General features: G+C 47.3%; 2 protein-coding genes and 2 long non-coding RNA genes across 17 annotated transcripts in view; 2 read left to right on the top strand and 2 right to left on the bottom strand.

Annotated features, from left to right (window-relative positions):
* Window positions 1-7,340, top strand: part of LOC127009811 (uncharacterized) — a 31,658-nt gene extending 24,318 nt beyond the window's left edge. Inside the window, exons 2-3 of the long non-coding RNA XR_007762405.1 lie at window positions 2,264-2,802; window positions 6,877-7,340. This is a non-coding gene — a long non-coding RNA (uncharacterized LOC127009811). The remainder of the gene's footprint in view (window positions 1-2,263; window positions 2,803-6,876) is intronic.
* Window positions 1-21,478, bottom strand: part of LOC127009799 (uncharacterized) — a 109,125-nt gene that overhangs the window by 50,110 nt on the left and 37,537 nt on the right. The gene's annotated exons all lie outside the window — the stretch shown is intronic.
* The window catches only part of LOC127009804 (uncharacterized), a 165,967-nt gene that overhangs the window by 127,786 nt on the left and 16,703 nt on the right, over window positions 1-21,478 (bottom strand). The window lies entirely within an intron of this gene.
* LOC127009810 (uncharacterized) overlaps window positions 10,309-21,478 on the top strand; it is a 13,752-nt gene continuing 2,582 nt past the window's right edge. For 2 of the 4 annotated variants that reach the window (XR_007762404.1, XR_007762401.1), the window contains exons 1-5: window positions 10,309-10,347; window positions 10,520-10,671; window positions 12,826-12,987; window positions 13,444-13,592; window positions 20,919-21,282. This is a non-coding gene — a long non-coding RNA (uncharacterized LOC127009810). The remainder of the gene's footprint in view (window positions 10,348-10,519; window positions 10,672-12,825; window positions 12,988-13,443; window positions 13,593-20,918; window positions 21,283-21,478) is intronic. The other 2 variants (XR_007762403.1, XR_007762402.1) reach the window with 2 other exon arrangements.

Below are 21,478 nucleotides of genomic sequence, written 5' to 3'. Positions count from 1 at the left end.
CGCGATATAGCGAAAAATCCGCGATATGAAACTAAATATTTACAATTTAAAAATCCGCGAGACCGCGATAAGTGAACCGCGATATGGCGAGGGACTACTGTATATAGAAATGACACATTTTTCTGATAGCTTCGGTATAGAGACACTTGACTTAGTAGAAGTATTTAAGAAACGGGTAAATGCAAGAAATAGGAAATTTAAATATATTTTTTACCACATGAACAATCGTCACATGCTCTATGTTGTTCCTTTAAAGTTCCATATTGTTAATGTAATATTATAAGATGCTAAAGATGTATGTATTATGATTTCAATTAGAAATATTAGATAAGTATAACACTTGCTGCCGGCAGCGTACGATATGTTTAGCAGCAGAGTAAACGACCTCCCGCGCTCTGATTGGAGGGACAGAGGAATGCATCGTGTTGAGGCAGCGGCGTGCCAGCCGGAGGAATGTTGAGTGGCAAATTTTCAACATTACCTTCCACAACTACTATAAAATTTTGAAAGCAAGACACCATGCCAGACTTGTTTGGCTTCTCATTTCTTGCATGACGGAAATATTTACCCAAGAGGCCGCCCTGATGCTTCCTATCAACCACGGGATGGAGTGTTGTAGGATATGTCGATGAATGCTCTTATTTTGCCAACAGTGTTCATTACATTGACATGAATAATGTACAGCACTTTTGGTGTTAACATGATAGTGACCATTACAACTCTGATATTTTGCTAGTTTGGTACAGAAAAGTGTCAAGCCTCGCTGGACCCCAGCACGCCACAGGCTTGGCTCTGGCAGCGGCTCCAGCAGGGCCACCAGTTGGCAGGTCCATTTCAGTGAAGGACCCAATTGGGGGCCGCGGTGGGGAAGGGGCAGAGCCAAGCTGGCTTCACTTTTGTAATGTCATGCCCCCTCCTTGTATTCTTCCTCCAAAGTCTCTGCGCCGCTCATCGGCTGTTGTTTACAAGATCTAACCTGCGGCAAATTCCGCTTGCCATGGCATAGCCTACTGTCTCTCGCTCTCTGCTACCTCTTCAAATCAGCACTGTTGGTATCTAATTATAGCTGTTCTTATAATCGCTCTTCCTTATGCCTATTTATTACCCACAAATAATGGAAATACATTTCAGGATAAATGATAGCACAAGGAAAGAGAAGGAGAAGGTTCTTGCCTTAGACCAGTGTTTACGTTATGACTGTGTAGCATCATTACACGTTATGACTAAAAATATACCAAGAAATCTTACAATAAATGATTTATTAAAGGACTTTTTTGTGTGTGTGTAGACTGTAGCCTAACACTTTGCAGCTTTGTTCGCTGGATATGGTCCGTTTACGAGCAGTTCCGACTTAGTGTTATTATGAATGTCGCCTCAGGTTTATTTAGGCTAGTTCAAAAGGCACATATTCGTCACTAAAGATATTATTACCTTAGTGTATATCAGTGCAATCTGTAACCTTGAAAGAATAAAGGGTTTTTGGTTGGAATACAAAGTTAGGCGGGGTTCCCACTATTCCGTCTTGACGGATCCGTCGACGTTAATGACGTCAACGAAACAGCGGCCGCCCGTCAGGGATGATCCGCTCCATCAGTCCATCACTCATCATTTGTTGACAAACATATGGACAGCAATAACCACAACGACTTCTTGTATATGTTATTTTGTAGCTAAGTACTTCTATTTCATATTTTCATGATATGTAGAATATTCAGCATCGCTGGACTGGCACCCCACCACCGCCGTTATGGACCCAAAAGTTAACTTGAGTTCATCTCTGGACGGGCTCCGCGCGGGGCCCGGGCTCCGTTGATGACGTCACTGACGGTCGACGGATCCGTGAAAACGGAATAGTAGGAACCCCGCCTTAATTTCATGCACGTCAGAACAAGTTAAGACTTGGCCAATGACCGCACAGTACCACGACCAAAGCAATGATACCAAGTCTGCAAGTCCCTCCCTGTAGGCTTACCCCCGCCAGCTCTCGTGACACCAACTACTGTTATTTTTATCCCCCCCCCCCCCCCCTATCCTCATTCTAGAGTAGTCATTCCCAAGAATAATCAATAGCCAGAATGATTCCAAGCGTATCAAAACCTATCAGGAAAAAAAGTGTAGTACTCGTCAATAATTAAGGCCGGCGATATCATCAACCCGCACCATTAGCCCCACCCGGCGGCCTGGGGCTTGCCTTGGGGGCACCCACTACCGCCCCCGCCCTCCCACCCACATCAGTTCCCGTACCGGACCATTTCTTTTGCAGCACACGACTTTGTGTCCCGGCGGCCACCACTGGTGCTGGTGTTGAGTGAGGCCGTGGGACAGGTGCTGTGCTCAGCGCCTCCTCCGTACTCGCTGCCGCTGACTTCAGGACTCCTTGGTGCATCCTACGCCTTGCCTGCTGGATTGGTCCCTGAGTGTGGCTCTGTAGGAGCCTTGCCACCGCCTGCTCCAGCATCTCTGAGGTTCCTGCAAGACCAGCCGACTCCTCCCACCTGGAGTAGTGTTGCAGTGGAGGCTGCAAGGCGGGGCAGCAGCTGGAGTGGCTGGGAGCAGCAGGAGCAGACTGCTACTGGTGTGAGGTTCAGGAGTGATGAGAAACACCACCACCACCAACAACAACAGCCGCTACTGCTGGCATCTCATCCACAAAGGGGGAAGTTTGAATTTCAGAAGTGTGAGAAGATCTGAGAGTGAGAGCAAGTTTACTAGCCACAGCCAAGTGTGTGGGAAAAGACATGCAGGGAAGGATGACCTCAACAAATACACCCACACACTCTGGTGTAAGACCTCATGAAAGCCGTGAGTGTGGCAAAAGGTTTAGTAATAAGAGTAACCCCAAACATCACACCCTTACACACACTGGTGAAGGAAATCATGAGTGTGAAGTTTGTGGGAAATGTTTCAGTCAGAAGAGTACCCTCAACAGACACACTCTTACACACACTGGTGAAAGAAATCATGAGTGTGAAGTTTGTGGGAAATGTTTCAGTCAGAAGAGTACCCTCAACACACACACCCTTACACACACTGGTGAAAGAAATCATGAGTGTGAAGTTTGGGAAATGTTTCAGGCAGAAGAGTCACCTCAACACACACACCCTTACACACACTGGTGAAAGAAATCATGAGTGTGAAGTTTGGGAAATGTTTCAGGCAGAAGATTACCCTCAACACACACACCCTTACACACACTGGTGAAAGAAAACATGAGTGTGAAGTCTGTGGAAATGTTTCAGTCGGAAGAGTACCCTCAACACACACACCTTACACACACTGGTGAAAGAAATCATGAGTGTGAAGTTTGTGAAATGTTTCAGTCGGAAGAGTACCCTCAACAGACACACACTTACACACACTGGTGAAAGAAATCATGAGTGTGAAGTTTGTGGGAAATGTTTCAGGCAGAAGAGTGCCCTCAACACACACACCCTTACACACACTGGTGAAAGAAATCATGAGTGTGAAGTTTGTGGGAAATGTTTCAGTCAGAAGAGTAACCTCAACACACACACCCTTACACACACTGGTGAAAGAAATCATGAGTGTGAAGTTTGTGGGAAATGCTTCAGTCTGAAGAGTACCCTCAACACACACACCCTTACACACACTGGTGAAAGAAATCATGAGTGTGAAGTTTGTGGGAAATGTTTCAGTCGGAAGAGTGCCCTCAACACACACACCCTTACACACACTGGTGAAGGAAATCATGAGTGTGAAGTTTGTGGTAAATGTTTCAGTCGGAAGAGTACCCTCAACACACACACCCTTACACACACTGGTGAAAGAAATCATGAGTGTGAAGTTTGTGGGAAATGTTTCAGTCTGAAGAGTACCCTCAACACACACACCCTTACACACACTGGTGAAAGAAATCATGAGTGTGAAGTTTAGGGAAATGTTTCAGTCAGAAGAGTAACCTCAACACACACACCCTTACACACACTGGTGAAAGAAATCATGAGTGTGAAGTTTGTGGAAAAAGATTCAAACTGAAGAGTGTATTGAACAGTCACATCTTCAGACACTCTGGTCATAAAGGGTTCAAGTGCGATGTTTGTGGAAAACGTTTCATGACTAAGGGTGAGATTGCCCAGCACATGAAGGTCCACTTCCCCTGCTGAGGCTCAGTGCTGATTCAGTTCTGCTGTGGGGGAGCGCAAGTGTTTGTTGTGGTGGTGGTAGAGGGCTGTGTGGTGCACAGAGAGCAGAAAATAATCATTTATTGGAACAAATGTGACAGCATGATCTATTATTCACTTTCCAACCTAGGCTGCATGTGGTTGGTGGGTCCTGTGAAAGGTCTGATCTTTTGGTGACTGTCCTGGGCTGGCTGTTGTGGCCGGGGCTTATTGGTCAAGTGTGTGGCTGAGCATTCATAGCAATAATAAACAGTGTATTTGGCCTTACAGCTGCTAAGCTTAGAATGTACATATTATAGACACATTGTAAAGAACAAGTACAAAATGCTGGGGTTGGGGTTCAGGGATCTAACCTCTGATCTCTAATATAACTGGACTGGCTTTCTCTGTACTAGCCTGGTAGGAATCCTGCAGCCCAGCCGCCATCTTAAGGTTCCTCAGGCCGAGTCATTTATGTAAAGATTCCGCCATCATCGCTCGCTGAGTGGCAGTGGGACGTAATAAAACACCTCATGATGAATTTTTGATTTATTTAATTTTTCGATGCCCAATGATTAATGTAGAATCACTTAGGTTTAAGAACAGACCACCTAGTCTGGACCATGGGGTCTGTGTGGTCTGATTTTCTATGTAATTCTATGTAAGTAATAGCTTTTTATTTGTTTGTGTAAAGCAACACTGGACACCTGTCTCCATATTTCACAAACCAACACTTTTCGCGTTTACCAAAAGCTTGGAAAGGAAGCTGCACTATACCCATTTTTAAAGGGAAAGGAGATGCTTTGAAATGTGGTAACTCTAGGGGATAAGGTTACTGGAGCATGGCATGAAGGTATATGAAAAGTCCTGGAGAAGAGGCTGAGAAGGATAATAAGAATTGCTAAATGTCAGTTTGGCTTTTGCCCTGGGAGATAAACAAGTGAAGCAATATATACTATGAGAGGGCTTCAGGAAAGGTTTATGGAGCAGAGGAGGAGATTGTATCATGTTTTTGTAGATCTAGAGAAGGCATTTGACAGAGTACCAAGGGAAATTCTAAGATGGGCATTGAGAAGGCAAAGAGTACCAGAAAGATTGGTCGAATCGGTGATGGGACTATGTGAAGGTAGAAAATAGAGGATGAAAACAGTGGTGGGAACATCAGATGAGTTCAAAATTGGAGTGGGGGTTCACCATGGATCTGCCCTTAGCCCGCTCTTGTTTATAACAGTAATGGAGGAGGCAACAAGGGAAGCAAGGAGAGGCACCATGGGAGCTGCTGTCTGCAGATGACTTGGTAGTAAATGCAGAGACGGCAGAAGAAGTGAAAGAAAAGTTTAATAAATGGAAGGAAGGAATGGAGGAGAGAGGTTTGAAAATTACTATGTAAAAAAAAGTAGGCTACATGGTGACTGGAAAAGAAGCAAGAGAAAAGATTAAATGAGGGAAATATCCATGTGGATGCTGTGGGAAGGAGGAGGTGTTAATTCTGTCTTGTGCACATGTTGCAGGCAGTGGTGCCACCTTAGATGCTCAGGCCTCAGAAATGTAAGAGGAGAGCAGAATTTTACATGCCCAGCTTGTGTAAGGAGACAGCAAGGCCAAGAAACTGAGAGGGATGAACTAGAGGTGAATGGAGGAAAGCCAGATGAGGTAGAACATTTCTGTTGTTTGGGAGATGTTCTGGACTGTGAGGCAGGAGTGGAGAGGACAGTGAGAGCGAGAGTGGCGGCAGCGTGGTTAAAGTGGAGGGAGGTGGCTGGTCTACTTGTGAATCACAGCATCCCCTTAAAGAGCAGAGCAGGGGTGTGCCAAGCGTGTATTAGATCAGTGATGTTGTATGGAGCAGAAACATGGGCGCTAACTCTAAAATTGATGGAGGTATTGAGAGCAAGTGATTGCAGAATGCTGAGGTATATGGCGGGGATCAGGTGGCAAGACAGGGTGTCCAGTGCAGATGTAGCTAACAGATGTGGAGTAGAGGACCTGGAAACAGTGCTCAGAAGGGAAAGACTCTGATGGTTTGGACATGTAAAGAGAGCAGGTGAGGATACAGTGTTGGGAGTTGTGGAGAATTTAGAGGTAGAAGGAAGGAGGCCAGTTGGTAGACCTAGGAAAACGTGGAGAAGGTGTATACAGGAAGACTTGGCATTGCTGGGATTGGATGAGCATCAAGCAGAAGACAGAGTAGAATGGAGGAGAGCCATAAAGCGTCCAACCGCTCAGGAAGAGTGAAAACGGACATTAAACGAAATGATGATGATTTTATAGTATCCTTGTGTATGTGTACCTATAGAAGGAAATATTTGCAGGACTGAATTAAAGCTTTACTTCTTTATACATGCTCTGACTTGTTTAACTTTGGTCTAATTTTGTCTTTAACTATTCATCTTGATATTAAGTTTCAGTAAGATAACCTGACTCGTACATGCATGCATTCTAGTATAATATAATATTCAGGCTAAGCTTTTATTTCTGGAAGACCATATTTTTTCTTATTTCTTCCACAATAAACAAATTTAAGTAAGCTGGTGGTGTGCAAGATTTTTTGAGATTAATTTTCAAGTTTTAATTTTTCAAAGTCTTTACATTTTTCTCTTATTCCTTACACATAAAAGAAAGTAAAGGAAGTATTTAAGGTCATCTAACATCAACAAAATATCCAATTGAGTTCAAGATGAGTTGGTTATGGTGTAAGGTCACTTGAGGTCATCTAAGGTCATGTAAGGGTAACCGATCCTTTGTGTCCCAACAGGGGAGATCAGCATCCATTGGTGTGGGTTCTGCTCCGAGGACTTCCTGGGCCCGAGGGAGTGCAAGGAACATATAAGTAAGGTGAGGCTCTTCTCTCGCTCCATTCCTCTCCTCCCATCTCTTCTCACTTTCCTTCTTGCTCCTTTTATCAGTTCCTCCCTTCCCACCTTTTCCTCTAATATCCACTTCCATCCACTGTTCCCATTTATCTCTGTTCTCTTATGTCCCTCCATGCCTCTGCCTTTCCTTCCATCTTCATTCCTGTCTCCGTTTATCACCTCCTCCCTTCCCTCAGTCTTGTGTCACTATTTCCCATTCATCTTAGTTAGGTCACCTCTTTCCTTTCATCCTTCCACACTACAAAAAAGGGAAATTTATCGCTGACATTTAGGCTTCATTCAATTTTATATGAAGTAATTTCCTCCAGTGGGCAGTGTTTTTGTTTAGCCTTATTTATGTCGCCTTGAGCTGCCTCCCTTCCTGTAACAAAGAAATATAAAACTGACCTTCTGCTCCACCCCATATTGATCCCCTCTTCTCCCTCCCATTATTCTCCTTCATGCCCCTTTTGTTCCTCTTCCTCCTCACATTCTGCTCCACCCCCATATTGATCCCCTCTTCTTCTCCCTCCCATTATTCTCCTTCATGCCCCTTTTGTTCCAAGTCTTCCTCCCTCATATTCTGCTCCACCCCATCTTGATCCCCTCTTCTTCTCCCTCCCATTATTCTCCTTCATGCCCTTTGTTCCTCTTCCTCCCTCACATTCTGCTCCACCCCCATATTGATCCCCTTCTTCTCCCTCTCCCATTATTCTCCTTCATGCCCCTTTTGTTCCTCTTCCTCCCTCACATTCTGCTCCACCCTCATTTTATTTCCTTTGCCCTTCACCCTACAGGAGCACCCCAGCAGGAGGCCACGGGGTGGTCCGGGCAGCACCCCCCGGGGCAGCCAGGTGAAGTACCCGCCCCAGCCCGGCACACTCCTGGGCCACAGGAAGGCACGCTCACCTGGCCCGGTCCGTGTCGTTAGTGTGTGCCTTACCTGCTCTTGTGTCTGTGTGGAGTTTGTTTTACTTATAACTATTTTCAGGGTTTCCAATTCACTATATGGCACTGCTCTCTCCCTCTCTTACTCTTCACCCATCTTACTCATAAAAGTCCTCTTGTGTCCACTGCCCTCTTCATTTTTTCCCTCCTCTTCATGCCCTTTCTCCATCCCTTCTTTCCTTCTCTTCTTTTGTGCCTCCTTCTTCTGTCATCTCCAAATTCTTGTGCGTCCTTTTTCTGTCATCTTTCTTGTGTGTCTGTCTATAAGTGCAGCTCAGTCCTCTGTTTCTCCTGCCATTCAGTCGCCTTCATTCCGGCCCTGTTTCTCTGTTGTTATAAGACCCCTTTGTTTATCGAGCTATTTAAATCCCAGGGTTGTGCCTTACTGTTAATGTCTTCCCCTTTCCATGCTCTTTTGTTTCTTATCCTTCTTCCTTCCTTCCTTCCTTCCTTCCTTCCCTCCTCCTTCTCTTTGGCCTTTTCCTCATCCTTGAATTCTCTCCTTAGCTCATTCCAGTCCTCTCCTTTTCTCTATTCTCCTTGTATCACTCCCTCCCTCCCTTGCTTTCCCTTCACTTCCCTCGACTTCATTTTTTAGTCCTTATTCATTTTTTCTTACCTTCCTGTTCCTAGCTATGCACACTTTCCTATCAAATCTTTATGAAAAATGCCCACACTACACTTTGTTCTATGTCATCCCTATATTCTTCTGCTCACCTTGCTTTCCCTTCATTGCCCACTCACAGGAAGAGACTACAGGTCCAGGTGGAGGTGGAGGAGAGGAGGGGGAGGAGGTGGAGGGCAAGAGGAAGGTGAGGACTCCGAGGGCTCTGCAGGAACAGTTTTGGCTGCAGAAACAACGGCCAAAACCTGTGTGTTCCGTGGAGGTGGAGAAGAAGCACAAGTAGGTCCCTTAGGGGTGTGGGAAGGGGCTGAGTAGGAGTGGTAGTAGTAGCAGTAGTAGTAGTAGTAGTAGTAGTAGTAGTAGTAGTGTTGGTAGAGGAAGTAACAGTAGTATTGAGATTAGAGAAAGGAGGAAAGATGTGAAAAGTTTCCTCAGCACCTCTTAACCCATTCCAGTATTTCACCCACTTAGTGTAGAATTTATCACCCCATTTAATCCTTGCTAGTAGTAGTAGTAGTAGTAGTAGTAGTAGTAGTAGTAGTAATGGTTGTAGTTGCAGTAATAGTCGTAACTTTACCTTTACTTCCCTTTTAATCCCTGTTTCTGGTTCCCTTCCTTTCCTTACTATTCAACCTCTCTCATTCCCTTGTTTTACCTTTCCTTACCAATGATCTCGGTACCTCAGAATACTCCTTAAATATTGTTTGTTTTACTTTACTGTTTCTTTTCATTTCTGTTTGTTGTTCCTTGTTTGAATACTCCTTAAATATTGTTTGTTTTACCTTTACTGTTTCTTTCATTTCTTGTTTGTTGTTCCTTGTTTCTGGTTCCTTCCTTACTTACTGTGCAGCCTCCTCATTCCCCTTATTTACCTTTCCTTACAAACAGTCTCGGGTACCTCAGAATACTCCTTAAATATTGTTTGTTTTACCTTTACTGTTTCTTTCATTTCTTGTTTGTTGTTCCTTGTTTCTGGTTCCTTCCTTACTTACTATTCAACCTCTCTCATTCCCCTTGTTTTACCTTTCCCTTACAAACAGTCTCGGGTACCTCAGAATACTCCTTAAATATTGTTTGTTTTACCTTTACTGTTTCTTTCATTTCTTGTTTGTTGTTCCTTGTTTCTGGTTCCCTTCCTTACTTACTGTGCAGCCTCCCTCATTCCCCCTTATTTACCTTTCCTTACAAACAGTCTCGGTACCTCAGAATACTCCTTAAATATTGTTTGTTTTACCTTTACTGTTTCTTTCATTTCTTGTTTGTTGTTCCTTGTTTCTGGTTCCTTCCTTACTTACTGTGCAGCCTCCTCATTCCCCTTATTTACCTTTCCCTTACAAACAGTCTCGGTACCTCACACCACCCGTTATAGGTAATAGTAACTCAACCTTTACTTTACCTTTAATTCTTGTTTCTGGTTCCCTATCTTATCTTGCTGTTTAGTCTCTCATTCTCCTCTTTATCTTTCCCTCACAAATAATCTCAGGTAACTCAAACCACTCCTTCCTTATATAGAATAATAGCAACTTTACTTCTTGCTGCTTGTTTGTTTTTTTCTTGCTTCTAATTATTCTTCTTTCCCTACTGTTCAGTCTCTGTTGTTCCCCTATTTATCTTTCCTTTAACAATCCCAGGTAACTCAGACCACTCGTTTCCTCCCCACCAGGAGTTCTCTGTCCACCTGCAAGTACTACAAGTTTTCCTCGGAGGCCAATCTGAGGCCCATAGGGAGTGCCACGGAGGCGGGGCGGGAAGGGCGGCGAGAGGCTTCTCCTGCTCCCAGTGTGGCTTCAGGTGTGATAAGGTAAGGAGGTGAAGGTGAATTTGTCTTGGAGTATCGTGAAAGAGAAATGTCTTGAAAAATATAATGTGACTAATTCTTAACCCTTTGTAACTTGGGATTGATGAGGTTTATGTTTGTTTTGTTTCATGACCCGTTTTGTGACGCGTAATGAACCTGTGTGTGTGTGTTGCAGTGGTCGGTGGGTCAGCTTCACCTCTGCAAGGATCACGCGCTGGACATGACCTCCTGAGCTGCGGGATCTGCCACACCTACAAGACGTGCACCCAGCAGCGCCTCCTCGTCCACCAGAAGGTACACTCCGACGTCAGGGAGCACATTTGTACGGTGCGTAAATGTTTGTCTGTGTGTTGGCCCAGTGTCTGTCCTCTACTTATTCTTTCTCATGCATTGATTCTGTCTATTACTTAGGTTGGTGTTCTCAGATGCTTCCTTCCACCCCTCACATCAACTAATTCACAAAGACTGAAAAGGAGAGTAGTAGTAGTAGTAGTAGAGAGTGTTTTCTTTGGTTCACGGTACAGAGCAAACTACCACCAGGGTCATAAAACTACCCCTGGAAATCACACCCTCACATCAACTAATTCACAAAGACTGAAAAGGAGAGTAGTAGTAGTAGTAGTAGAGAGTGTTTTCTTTGGTTCACGGTACAGAGCAAACTACCACCAGGGTCATAAAACTACCCCTGGAAATCACACCCTCACATCAACTAATTCACAAAGACTGAAAAGGAGAGTAGTAGTAGTAGTAGAGAGTGTTTTCTTTGGTTCACGGTACAGAGGAAGGGTCAAACTACCACCAGGGTCATAAAACTACCCCTGGAAATGCCCAAAACTCCCATGACAGCCTTGCCAGATACGTGTGCTCGGGCGCTGAAGTGTTTGAGAATGTGACCCTTGTTCTCTTTCTGGGAGTAGCAGTTTTGTATTTTTTTATATATATTCTCTACTTATTCTCTATTGATTCTTTTTAGGGGAAGCTGTAGTTTTGTGGGTGTGTCTTTTCCATTTTATTTACCTGTTCTCTGTCAATTTTGGACGGTGAGGCAGTGGTCTTGTGTGGGCTATTTTGTGATGTAATTTTCTATCTTTTTGGGGGTGGGGGTGAGGCAGTGGTCTAGTGTGGGCTATTTTGTGATGTAATTTTCTATCTTTGGGGGTGGGGGTGAGGCAGTGGTCTTGTGTGGCTATTTTGTGATGTAATTTTCTATCTTTTTGGGGTTGGGGGTGAGGCAGTGGTCTTGTGTGGTCATTTTGGGGGGTGGGGGTGAGGCAGTGGTCTTGTGTGGTCTTTTTGGGGGTGGGGGTGAGGCAGTGGTCTTGTGTGGTATTTTGGGGGTGGGGTGAGGCAGTGGTCTTGTGTGGTCTTTTGGGGTGGGGGTGAGGCAGTGGTCTTGTGTGGTCTTTTGGGGGTGGGGTGAGGCAGTGGTCTTGTGTGGTCTTTTTGGGGAGTGGGGGTGAGGCAGTGGTCTTGTGTGGTCTTTTTGGGGGTGAGGCAGTGGTCTTGTGTGGTCTTTTGGGGGTGGGGTGAGGCAGTGGTCTTGTGTGGTCTTTTTGGGGGTGGGGGTGAGGCAGTGGTCTTGTGTGGTCTTTTTGGGGTGGGGTGAGGCAGTGGTCTTGTGTGGTCTTTTTGGGGGGTGGGGGTGAGGCAGTGGTCTTGTGTGGTCTTTTTGGGGGGTGGGGGTGAGGCAGTGGTCTTGTGTGGTCTTTTTGGGGGGTGGGGGTGAGGCAGTGGTCTTGTGTGGTCTTTTTGGGGGGTGGGGTTGAGGCAGGGGTCTTGTGGGTTTACAAAAATAAAAAAATGTGTGGTAGCTACAGTAAGTCTAGTTTGGTCTTTTTCCTACCTCCGCTGCACTGATATCTTTAGGCCTCCTCACCTATTTCTGTCACCTCTTTGTGTGCCTGTGTGTTTACCTGCTTGTTGTATAAAGTAGTGTGTCTTGTTTGGTCTTTTCCCCCAAACTTCCCTCCACTAATACCTCTCTCAGCCTCCTCACCTATTTCTGTTCCCTTATACCTATTAAGTCTCGTCTAACACACTTATCGCTGCCCCTTAGACCTGTGGCAAGGGGCTCAAAGTAGTGTGTCTTGTTTGGTCTCTTCCCCTAACTCTACTTTCCACTAATACCTCTTAGGCTCCTAACGTAATTCTATCCTTTCATGTAAGTTCTAATCCCATCTAACACCTTCACCACTCCCTCTTAGACCTGTGGCAAGGGGCTCAAAGTAGTGTGTCTTGTTTGGTCTCTTTCCCCAAGCTCTGCTCTCCACCAATACCTCTCGGCCTCCTCACTTCTTCTTACACGTTCTCCCCTTCTGTAAGTATTCCTGTGTATTTACTTAGCCAAAATATGTCATCTTTAGCCTCTTTTTCCCCAACTCAACTCCCCTTCCCCTCAACCAATACCTCTCAGGCTCCTAACTTAATTCTATCCTTTTATATAAGTTCTGATCCCATCCAACACCTTCACCGCTCCCTCAGACCTGTGGCAAGGGGTTCAAGCAGTCGGCGCAGCTCCTGAACCACCAGGGCGCGCACATCACCGACCCCAAGGACATGCCTGCCTGGGCCGACAAAGCGTTCTGCGAGGAGTGCCAGAAGTGGTTCAGGGACAGGAAATCGTTTCAGAAGCACAACACTCTGGTTTGTAGCCATGTATTTTTTGTTATTATGTATGTATTATGTATGCTGGAAAAGATACTGAACCATCTAATTCCAAACTTGACTCCGTGGCCACTTTCTGGGTTTTGTCCCCCTGTTTTTTTCCACTTTTCTTCTCCTGCTGTCTTTTGTTTTTCATTTCTATGTTAGCTCATCAAGGGACTGTGTTTGGCTCTGCATCATTTCATGCCCTTTCATCTTACTCAAGAAACAAGTTTTATCCTGAATTAAAGTTTGTTTATTCAGCCCAGAACTTCACTGCTTAAACTTCCTCTGTTCAACCCATAACTTCACTGCCAAAGTACATTATGACACCTGGAAGAAGCTTTGGAGGAGGAGGGGAGGGAGGAATGATTTGGCAGGGAAGGGGGCTGGCCACCATGCCTTGACTGTAAAAACAAAGCCAGGATGTTTTCTTGACGGCTGTTCTTCTTACAGGGACCGTGGGCGCGTCACCAGAGGCAGCCACTCACCCCAGAGGACAAGGAGCCATGGGGTGCGGCACAATTGGCAAGCCGTGAACTGACAGACACTGGACAGCACCCTGGCAGAACGTGTACAGAACAGGAGTCTGGAGGCAGTGCAGGGTGAGTCTCAGCCTGGTGACGATCCTTGTCCTGATATAGGGTGATGTGTTCAAGACCCGGACAGTAAAGTGAATAATATTCATAAAAAAAAAAAAGTTATTGAGCTACAGGAGAGATTTTGTGCTTAAAAGAAAGCTTAACTAATTCCCCATCTTATGCTATGAGTTTCATATCTGTAGATATCATAGTATTGGTTTTACAGCCGTTTTTAAAATCCAGAATTCTCTGTCCGGGTCGAGACCGCGTGTTCACGACCCAGACGGGGTTGTGGTCTCAACCCGGACGGATGTTTTGGTCCACCAAAAACACACTTACACCAATGTTTTATATTTTTTCTTACTAAGAACATCCAGAACATGACACTGAAAGGTGGAATAAAACAATTGGTAGCAAAATATCAATGTAATAAAAAAATATATATGATAAAAAAAAAGGTAACTGAATTCCTTAAAACTACGCCTTTTTTCTTTCGTATGTTAATATATAGTATTAATATTGGTTTTAGGTTAAAATGAGAGTGATTGACAGAGTCATTTAAAAAAAAAAAAAAATCCTTCTTATACCTCCGTGTTCTCGACTCGGACATCACGTGCACACTGTCCGAGTCGAGACCACGCACATCATTTTTTTAAAAATTCGTAAAAAATATAAACAATTGGCCTAGGTTAAATATTTCAATTTGGAGAAGTAAACACTAATGAGGGCACATATTAATGCTAAAATAATTCACTTCCATCAATAAAACACTTGAAAAATCACTCGATATTTAGCCGTGGCAACACCCATTTCCAGCCTTTTCCATGGCTTTATCTCACATATGGTACATTATAGTTGTAAGAACTATGCAATCATTCACTTTTTAATTGGTTTTTCCAGTACACTTAATTTGCATGAATTGTCAAAAATTGTCCGAGTCGAGAACACGGCATAATTTTGTTTAGCGGGCACCCCAAACGAGTCCATTGTTGTTTAGGCACTCCGTATTATCACTGATTTTATGCCAATATGGCTATATTACATAACAAAACTTATCACAAGTTGATCACGCCTTATTCGTGGTCATGGCACAATATATCCTGATGCCGAAAATTAAGATCGCGACCTCTTAAAATCGAAATTCTTACCATGCTTACAAGCGGAGCGTCGGCGGGGAGGTTTGCAAATGGCGTCTAGTTAGGACCGCCCTCCCTCATACGTCATAGCTCTGATGTCATCCTAGGCTCGATCGTTCATTGGTTAATCAAGACTGTCCGGGTCGAGACCTTGTCCGGGTCGTGACCACACGACCCTACCCAGCATCTCTCCCCCCTCCACACATGTCCACACCATCTCCAGCATCCTGATATACCCAGCATCTCTCCCCCCTCCACACATGTCCACACCATCTCCAGCATCCTGATATACCCAGCATCTCTCCCCCCTCCACACATGTCCACACCATCTCCAGCATCCTGATATAGCCAGCATCTCCCTCCCCTCCACACATGTCCACACCATCTCCAGCATCCTGATATACCCAGCATCTCTCCCCCCTCCACACATGTCCACACCATCTCCAGCATACTGATATAGCCAGCATCTCTCCCCCCTCCACACATGTCCACACCATCTCCAGCATCCTGATATACCCAGCATCTCTCCCCCCTCCACACATGTCCACACCATCTCCAGCATCCTGATATACCCAGCATCTCTCCCCCCTCCACACATGTCCACACCATCTCCAGCATCCTGATATACCCAGCATCTCTCCCCTCCACACATGTCCACACCATCTCCAGCATCCTGATATAGCCAGCATCTCTCGCCCCTCCACACATGTCCACACCATCTCCAGCATCCTGATATAGCCAGCATCTCTCCCCCCTCCACACATGTCCACACCATCTCCAGCATCCTGATATAGCCAGCATCTCCCTCCACACACCTGTCCACACCATCTCCAGAATCCTTATATACCCAGCATCTCTCCCCTCCACACATGTCCACACCATCTCCAGCATCCTGATATACCCAGCATCTCTCCCCTCCACACATGTCCACACCATCTCCAGCATCCTGATATACCAGCATCTCTCCCCCCTCCACACATGTCCACACCATCTCCAGCATCCTGATATACCCTGCATCTCTCCCCCCTCCACACCATCTCCAGCATCCTGATATAGCCAGCATCACGCCCCTCCACCCAACTCCACACCATCGCCAGCATCCTGATATACCCAGCATCTCCCTCTCCTCCACACATGTCCACACCATCTCCAGCATCCTGATATACCCAGCATCTCTCACCCCTCCACACATGTCCACACCATCTCCAGCATCCTGATATACCCAGCAACTCTCCCCCTCCACACCATCTCCAGCATCCTGATATACCCAGCATCTCTCCCTCCACACATGTCCACACCATCTCCAGCGTCCTGATATACCCAGCATCTCTCCCCTCAACACATGTCCACACCATCTCCAGCATCCTGTTATACCCTGCATCTCTCCCCTCCACACATGTCCACACCATCTCCAGCATCCTGATATACCCAGCATCTCCCTCCCCTCCACACATGTCCACACCATCTCCAGCATCCTGATATACCCAGCATCTCGCCCCCCTCCACACATGTCCACACCATCTCCAGCATCCTGATATACCCAGCATCTCGCCCCCCTCCACACATGTCCACACCATCTCCAGCATCCTGATATACCCAGCATCTCTCCCCCCTCCACACATGTCCACACCATCTCCAGCATCCTGATATAGCCAGCATCTCTTCCCCCTCCACACATGTCCACACCATCTCCAGCATCCTGATATACCCAGCATCTCGCCCCCACAAATGTCCACACCATCTCGAGCATACTGATATACCCAGCATCTCTCCCCTCCACACATGTCCACACCATCTCCAGCATCCTGATATACCCAGCATCTCTCCCCCCTCCACACCATCTCCAGCATCCTGATATACCCAGCATCTCCCCCCTCCACACATGTCCACACCATCTCCAGCATCCTGATATAGCCAGCATCTCTCCCCCCTCCACACATGTCCACACCATCTCCAGCATCCTGATATACCCAGCATCTCTCCCCCCTCCACACCATCTCCAGCATCCTGATATACCCAGCATCTCCCTCCCCTCCACACCATCTCCAGCATCCTGATATACCCAGCATCTCTCCCCCCACACATGTCCACACCATCTCCAGCATCCTGATATACCCAGCATCTCTCCCCTCCACACATGTCCACACCATCTCCAGCATCCTGATATAGCCAGCATCTCTCCCTCCACACATGTCCACACCATCTCCAGCATCCTGATATAGCCATCATCTCTCCCCTCCACACATGTCCACACCATCTCCAGCATCCTGATATACCCAGCATCTCCCCTCCACACATGTCCACACCATCTCCAGCATCCTGATATACCCAGCATCTCCCGCCCCTCCACACATGTCCACACCATCTCCAGCATCCTGATATACCCAGCATCTCTCCCCTCCACACATGTCCACACCATCTCCAGCATCCAGATATACCCAGCATCTCTCCCCTCCACACCATCTCCAGCATCCTGATATACCCAGCATCTCTCCCTCCACACATGTCCACACCATCTCCAGCATCCTGATATACCCAGCATCTCTCCCTCCACACATTCCACACCATCTCCAGCATCCTGATATACCCAGCATCTCTCGCCCCTCCACACATGTCCACACCATCTCCAGCATCCTGATATACCCAGCATCTCTCCCCGCCACACACCATCTCCAGCATCCTGATATACCCAGCATCTCCCCCTCCACACATGTCCACACCACCTCCCGCATCCTGATATCCCCAGCATCTCTCCCCTCCACACATGTCCACACCATCTCCAGCATCCTGATATAGCCAGCATCTCACGCCCCTCCACACATGTCCACACCAACGCCAGCATCCTTATATACCCAGCATCTCTCCCTCCACACATGTCCACACCATCTCCAGCATCCTGATATAGCCAGCATCTCCCCCCTCCACACATGTCCACACCATCTCCAGCATCCTGATATACCCAGCATCTCTCTCCCCACCACACATGACCACACCATCTCAAGCATCCTGATATACCCAGCATCTCTCCCCTCCACACATGTCCACACCATCTCCAGCATCCTGATATAGCCAGCATCTCTCCCCTCCACACATGTCCACACCATCTCCAGCATCCTGATATACCCTGCATCTCTCCCCCCTCCACACCATCTCCAGCATCCTGATATAGCCAGCATCTCTCCCCTCCACACATCTCCAGCATGCTGATATACCCAGAATCTCTCCCCTCCACACATGTCCACACCATCTCCAGCATCCTGATATACCCAGCATCTCTCCCCCTCCACACATGTCCACACCATCTCCAGCATCCTGATATACCCAGCATCTCTCCCCTCCACACAGGTCCACACCATCTCCAGCATCCTGATATACCCAGCATCTCTCCCTCCACACATGTCCACACCATCTCCAGCATCCTGATATACCCAGCATATACCTCCCCTCCACACATGTCCACACCATCTCCATGATCCTGATATACCCAGCATCTCCCCCCTCCACACATGTCCACACCATCTCCAGCATCCTGATATACCCAGCATCTCTCCCCCTCCACACATGTCCACACCATCTCCAGCATCCTGATATACCCAGCATCTCTCCCTCCACACATGTCCACACCATCTCCAGCATCCTGATATACCCAGCATCTCTCCCCCTCCACACCATCTCCAGCATCCTGATATAGCCAGCATCTCTCCCTCCACACATGTCCACACCATCTCCAGCATCCTGATATACCCAGCATCTCCCCCTCCACACATGTCCACACCATCTCCAGCATCCTGATATACCCAGCATCTCTCCCCCTCCACACCATCTCCAGCATCCTGATATACCCAGCATCTCCCCCCTCCACACATGTCCACACCATCTCCAGCATCCTGATATACCCAGCATCTCTCCCCCCTCCACACCATCTCCAGCATCCTGATATACCCAGCATCTCTCCCCCCTCCACACCATCTCCAGCATCCTGATATACCCAGCATCTCTCCCCTCCACACATGTCCACACCATCTCCAGCATCCTGATATACCCAGCATCTCTCCCCCTCCACACATGTCCACACCATCTCCAGCATCCTGATATACCCAGCATCTCTCCCTCCACACATGTCCACACCATCTCCAGCATCCTGATATACCCAGCATCTCTCCCCTCCACACCTGTCCACACCATCTCCAGAATCCTTATATACCCCGCATCTCCCCCCTCCACACATGTCCACACCATCTCCAGCATCCTGATATACCCAGCATCTCCCCTCCACACATGTCCACACCATCTCCAGCATCCTGATATACCCAGCATCTCTCCCCCTCCACACATGTCCACACCATCTCCAGCATCCTGATATACCCAGCATCTCTCCCCCTCCACACATGTCCACACCATCTCCAGCATCCTGATATACCCAGCATCTCTCCCCCTCCACACCATCTCCAGCATCCTGATACAGCCAGCATCTCTCCCCTCCACACATGTCCACACCATCTCCAGCATCCTGATATACCCAGCATCTCCCCTCCACACATGTCCACACCATCTCCAGCATCCTGATATACCCTGCATCTCTCCCCCCTCCACACCATCTCCAGCATCCTGATATAGCCAGCATCTCTCCCCTCCACACATGTCCACACCATCTCCAGCATCCTGATATACCCAGCATCTCTCCCCCTCCACACATGTCCACACCATCTCCAGCATCCTGATATACCCAGCATCTCTCCCCCCTCCACACCGTCTCCAGCATCCTGATATAGCCAGCATCTCCCCCTCCACACATGTCCACACCATCTCCAGCATCCTGATATACCCAGCATCTCGCGCCCCTCCACACATGTCCACACCATCTCCAGCATCCTGATATACGCAGCATCTCGCCCCCCGCCATATGTGTCCACACCATCTCCCGCATCCTGATATACCCAGCATCTCCCTCCACACATGTCCACACCATCTACAGCATCCTGATATATCCATCATCTCTCCCTCCACACATGTCCACACCATCTCCAGCATCCTGATATACCCAGCATCTCCCCCTCCACACATGTCCACACCATCAACAGCATCCAGATATAGCCAGCATCTCTCCCCTCCACACCTGTCCACCCCATCTCCAGCATCCTGATATACCCAGCATCTCCCCTCCACACATGTCCACACCATCTCCAGCATCCTGATATACCCAGCATCTCCCCCTCCACACATGTCCACACCATCTCCAGCATCCTGATATAGCCATCTCTCCCCCTCCACACATGTCCACACCATCTCCAGCATCCTGATATAGCCAGCATCTCCCCTCCACACATGTCCACACCATCTCCAGCATCCTGATATACCCTGCATCTCCCCCCTCCACACATGTCCACACCATCTCCAGCATCCTGATATACCCAGCATCTCTCCCCACTCCACACATGGCCACACCATCTCCAGCATCCTGATATACCCTGCATCTCCCCCCTCCACACATGTCCACACCATCTCTAGCATCCTGATATACCCAGCATCTCTCCCCTCCACACATGTCCACACCATCTCCAGCATCCTGATATAGCCAGCATCTCCCCCCTCCACACATGTCCACACCATCTCCAGCATCCTGATATACCCAGCATCTCTCCCCCCTCCACACATGTCCACACCATCTCCAGCATCCTGATATACCCAGCATCTCCCCCCTCCACACATGTCCACACCATCTCCAGCATCCTGATATACCCAGCATCTCTCCCCCCTCCACACATGTCCACACCATCTCCAGCATCCTGATATAGCCAGCATCTCCCTCCCCTCCACACATGTCCACACCATCTCCAGCATCCTGATATAGCCAGCATCTCCCTCCCCTCCACACATGTCCACACCATCTCCAGCATCCTGATATACCCAGCATCTCCCCCCTCCACACATGTCCACACCATCTCCAGCATCCTTGTCCTGTACATACCCAGCATCTTCCCTCATCCACATGTCCAAACCATCTCCCCTTCTCCTCAGATACCTTGCCTCTCTCTCCTCCACACATGTCCACACCATCCCCAGCACTTCAAACTTCACCTACATCTTAGAGATCAATGTTGAAATTATACACATTTTTGTACTTCAATGGCATGTTTATTGATTTTATACAGACGTTAATGGCTGCAGTATTGTACAGTATAGAACATGTTGCTAACGAGTCCCTTGTCGGCAGATCCTGGGAGGGGACGGAAGGAGGGAAGAAGGAAGGAAGGAAGGAGGGAAGGAAGGAAGGAGGGAAGAAGGAAGGAAGGAAGGAAGGAAGAAGGAAGGAAGGGACACACCTCAACTTACAGGACTCAGATCATCAAGGTTCACAGTCCACCAGGAGTAGCCCAGAGAGGGAGTCCAGTCTACCACGGGACAGTCCACTCGTCAAGGTCCAGCCAGGTCTATTGTTGACAGTCTGGGAACGGGAGGAAGGAAGGAAAAGGAAGGACAGAAGGAAGGAACACACACACTCATATTCTTAACTTCTGTCTTTCTTACTGATGCGATATTTCTTCTCCTCCTCCTCTTCTCCACAATGTGTTGAGTAGGTGGGTGTTGATACAATTGCTTTTCTCTCTCTCTCTCAATCCATCTATTTTTCTCTATTATTTCCCTTCTTTATCTTACTTTCTCCCTCTTCCTCTCATCATTACATTTTCTCTTCTTTATCATACTTTCTCCTCCTCTGTTCATAATCTCTCTCTCTCTCTCTCTCTCCTGTTATCTCATTCTCCTCTGTCTCTC

Source organism: Eriocheir sinensis, chromosome 42, assembly GCF_024679095.1.
Source record: "Eriocheir sinensis breed Jianghai 21 chromosome 42, ASM2467909v1, whole genome shotgun sequence".
Classification (NCBI taxonomy): Eukaryota; Metazoa; Arthropoda; class Malacostraca; order Decapoda; family Varunidae; genus Eriocheir; species Eriocheir sinensis.
The sequence above is the reverse complement of the archived record's forward strand: the minus strand, read 5'-3'. Positions and strand labels throughout refer to the sequence as shown.